Genomic DNA, 4,815 nt, shown 5'->3' with positions numbered 1-4,815 from the left:
TTTGGGTTCTCATTCTCTGAGGTCAGGGAGCAGGAAGAGGCACTGGCTGCTAAGGGGGTGTAGAGGGAGAGGCTTCTTTCTAGGTTGATGGGTGAGATTATGTAAGCCTCTGCTCTGGTGTGTCTTTTCCCATGATGCATCTGACTTTAATCATATGCAAACCCAATTATGCATATGCATAAAATGACAATTAAGGGTTTCCCCTAAATGCTCAATTGGAGAATACAGTTTGCTTATTGAATATGAATGCAAAACTAGTTGTAGCTGTATTGGCCCTGTCTCCCTTATCCAAATACATTCTGGGAGATGTTTCAGTGGAAACTAATGAAAAAAGGTGAGTCACTGGGTTGAGCTTGGTGGTGCAGTCCTTTAATTCCAACACTCACAGGCAGACATAAGTGGATGTCTGTGATTTCAAGACCAGCCAGGTCTCTGTAACAAGTTCCAGGACCAGGATTGCCAGGGCTAAACAGAAAAATTCTGTCTATAAAAAAATAATTACAGAAGTTAACGACTAGAGATTGCTTAAGTAGAATAAAGTTATTCCACTGTTTCATTTCAGCATGTTTGTATACCTGTGCATGTGTGTGTGTGTGTGTATGTGGGGGGTGTGCATGAAGAAGCATGCATGCCACAGCCTGTGCTGGTCAGAAGACAACTTTAGAGAACTGGTTTTCTCCTTCCACTGTGGATCTGAGGAATCAATCTGAAGTCAACATATTTGTGCCACCAGTGTTTTTTCCCACTGGCCACTTGGCAAGCCCTCCATTGTTTGGAGGGTGTAACTGCATTCAATGTCCTAAGTTGCTGGGAACACTGCTCTAAGAGAGGCGTGTGCATAGTGTTTGATTGATACAGGTGACAGCTCAAGTCGCTAGGTGTATTGTTTGAGAAGGAATGTGCACAACTTAAGCCAAGCAGAGCCTTGGGGTTGCTCAGCTCTGTCTCTGAACCTGCCTGCTGCTGCTTTGTGGTCCTGGGAATTCAGAGACTGAGTTAGATGCTTACAACCTCTTGAGTAAGTATCCCTCAAGAGCCTTGAACTCACTGCTCAGTCCAGGCAAGCACTGACCTATTAATCCTCCTGTCATAGCCTTCAAGTAGTTGGAATTACAGGCCTACACCACCAGGTCTGCAGCTGGACACGGTGGCACTCAGGGGACAGAGACAAGAAGATCTCTATGACTTCCAGGCCAGCTAGGTCTTCAGAAAAGACCCAGTCTCAGAACAAAAATGACAAAAAGAATTGCATAAAACGGGGCTGGCAAGGTGGCTCAGTAGGAGAGGCACTTGCACCAAGCTTGACAAGCCGTGTGTAATACCAGAGAGCCAAGTGACAGGAGGAGAAAAATGAGCCCTGAATCCTACAAGCCATCCTCCAGCCTCCACATTCACATAGCCACAACCTGGCATAGGGACCCACACCCAACGAACAAACGAATAAATAAGTAATTTTCTTTTGTATGTTTTTTTTTGTTTTGTTTTGTTTTTTGAGACAGGGTTTCTCTGTATAGCTCTGGCTGTCCTGGAACTCACTTTGTAGACCAGGCTGGCCTCGAACTCAGAAATCCACCTGTCTCTACCTCCCGAGTGCTGGGATTAAAGGCGTGGGCCACCATGCCCGGCTTATGTTTATTTTTTGAGACAGGATTTCTCTGTAACTCTGGCTGTCCTGGAACTAGCTCTGTAGACCAGGCTGGCTTGAACTCATATATATCTACCTGCCTTTGCTTCCTGAATGCAACTAGAATTAACTAGAGCTAAACTAGAATTATTTCAGTAAAATGTGAAACACATATTGTGACTCATAAACAAGAACTTGGGCTGGAAAGATGGATGGCTCAGCGTTTAAGAGCACTGACTGCTCTTCCAGAGGTCCTGAGTTCAAATCCCAGCAACCACATGGTGGCTCAACCATCAGTAATGAGATCTGACGCCCTCTTCTGGGGTGTCTGAAGACAGCTACAGTGTACTAACATATAATAATAAATCTTAAAAAAAAAAAGAAACAGGAACTTAAAATTTGAAAAGCATGACCTATTCAAGAAAAAAAAAAAAGATTTGATCATGTATGTTGTTCCACAAAGTTACCACATAAAGTTAGTAAGTCAGAGACAAATAAAAACAAACGAAAACCCAGTATTCTGAGGTCTGCAGAGATGGCTCAGTGGTTAAAAGCACTGACTGCTCTTCCAGAGGTCCTGAGTTCAATCCCCAGCAATCACGTGGGGACTCACAATCATATGAAATGGGATCTGATGCCCTCTTCTGGTGTGTCTGAAGATAGCGACAGTGTACTCATATACATAAAATAAACCTTTTAAAAAAGGTATTCTCAGTGTCTCAAACATTAAGGGGATTAATAACTTCCAAAGTGTGCCAAGATGGACTCAAATGCCATCTGATGGGCCATTTTCAGTATGGCTCTGATTGAGTGAAAACACTGGAAAAGCAATCTGTGGACAGTTTCAGCATCTTGAGAGAAGGGGTCCAAGATGGTGGGGCTAGAGAAGAGCAGGGGCAGAATAATCTCTCCACATCTGCTTTGTCTTTTCCTCCTAATACTAACACTTTGAACTCAACCTTAAAGTTTCGCAAATCCTCACTTGTACTTCCATCAATTTTCATTTCTTAGTGCATTCTGGGAAGATTTCTTAGTCTGCTTTTCTATCTCACTCATTTGGGGGAGGGGGGGTTGGTTTTTCCAGACAGGGTTTCTCTGTGTAGCCCTGGCTGTCCTGGAACACACTCTGAAGACCAGGCTGGCCTCAGAAATCCACGCGACTCTGCCTCCCAAGGGCTGGGATTAAAGGCGTGCGCCACCACCGCCAAGCTATCTCACTCATTCTTTTGTATATCATTCAACTTGTGCACTGTGTTGTGTAAATGTAACTTTTATTTGCCTGATGTAATTGTCTTCTCAGAAGCTCACTGTTGAATACTTCACCCTCTCCATTCTTTCTGAACTCTGGCTGGCTGGTTCAGCTTAACTGTTCTGGCTCAAACTGGTCTCCAAGCTGACTGACTCAATGTGGCTTCTCTCAGCTTCTCACTGAATTTCTCTGCTTGGCCTCAAACCAACTCTAGCAATTTGTTCTAAACTTCTGGCTCCTTATTCTCTGGTTTCAGATACCTCTGATGATCCTCACGGACCTGCATGAACTCAGGAAGGAACTTATCTGGAGTGCACTGCACACACTGCACTCACATAGCTTCTCTTTCCTGTGCTGTTCTTGGGAGAGTGGGGGGGGGGGGGGGAGTGCTATCTCTGACTCATCCTGTCAGATCTTTCTCTGACTCATCACTTGGTCTGCCCCTCAATTAGATTCACTTTCAAACATGCCTGCTTCCTTCTACAGACTGAGTTTTTCTTCATTGTTTGGAATTAAAGGCGTGTATTAGGGTTGTTCTGTATTCCAGCTGGATCACAAAGACCTAGAAGTTTTTTGGATGTGATCCCGAGGCAGGGCAACCATGATGCAGGATTAAAATTCTTGTAAGGTGTTGATTTAAAAAAAAAAAAAGATTTTCATATTTTTAAGATGAAGTCTTTTTATTATATCCACAAATATTCATTGTACAAACAGAATTAACTGCTTTATTTCAATATAAGTATATACATCATGCATTGATTATGCCTATACAGGTCCCTGTTTTCACCTTTTTTCTTACCCTGTCTATGCCCCTTGTTCTCTTCCCTAATAGTCCTTAGTCCTTCTTTCAAGTTGTGGTTTTGTTGCTTGTTCGTTGTTTTAAGGCAGGATTACCTGGTCTCGTGACATACCTACCTCAGGTTGGCTTTGTATCACATATGCAGCCACGGATGGCCTTGCTGAGCTTTTGTGTATGTGTGGTTGTGTGCATGTATATGGATGCACATGTATGTGTGGGACTATGCATGTGTGTGTGTATAGTGGTCAGAAGATACCCACAAATGTCTTGCCACTGTCCACTTTTTGAGACAGAGTCTGTCATTGAGACCTGGAACTTCTCCAGGAACTGGCCAACAAGTTTCCAGGAATTTGCCTAATTCTGGCTCCTACCTCACTACTGCTGGGATAAGAAGCACAGGTTATGGGGTGGAAAGGTGGTTGTGAGCATTAACTGTTCAAAAGGATCCAAATTCAATTCCTAGGATCTATATGGCACCTCATAACCATCTGTAACTCCAGTTCCAGAGAATCTGACACTGTCCTTCTGAGGACACATGTACAAACATGATTCACAGACAGACTTGCAGGCAAAACACCCACACATATAAATATAATTTTAAAGAAAACTCACAAGTTAACATGCCCAGCTCTTTTTTTTTTTTTTTTTTTTTTGGTTTTTGGGGACGGGTTTTCACTTTGTAGACCAGGCTGGCCTCGAACTCAGAAATCCGCCTGCCTCTGCCTCCTGAGTGCTGGGATTAAAGGCGTGCACTACCACGCCTGCTTTTTCTTTATTTTTTGAGCCAGGGTCATACTGTATATTCATGGCTGGATTGAAACTCACTATGTGGGGCTGGAGAGATGGCTCAGAGGTTAAAAGAACTGAACTGTTCTTCCAGAGGCCTTCAGTTCAATTCCTAGCAAGCACATGGTGGCTCACAACCATCTCTAATGGGATCTAATGCCCTCATCTGATGTGTCTGAAGACAGCTATCGTGTACTGGTATAAATTTAAATTAATCTTAAAAAAAACCAAACAAACACACAACCTCACTATGTAAACCAAGCTGGTCTCAGAAGACTTCTTGGATTGAATGCATGAACCACTATGTCTGGTCTCAGAAGACTTCTTGGATTGAATGCATGAACCACTATGTCTGGT

This window comes from Mus caroli, chromosome 11 (assembly GCF_900094665.2).
Source record: "Mus caroli chromosome 11, CAROLI_EIJ_v1.1, whole genome shotgun sequence".
NCBI lineage: Eukaryota > Metazoa > Chordata > Mammalia > Rodentia > Muridae > Mus > Mus caroli.
The sequence above is the reverse complement of the archived record's forward strand: the minus strand, read 5'-3'. Positions refer to the sequence as shown.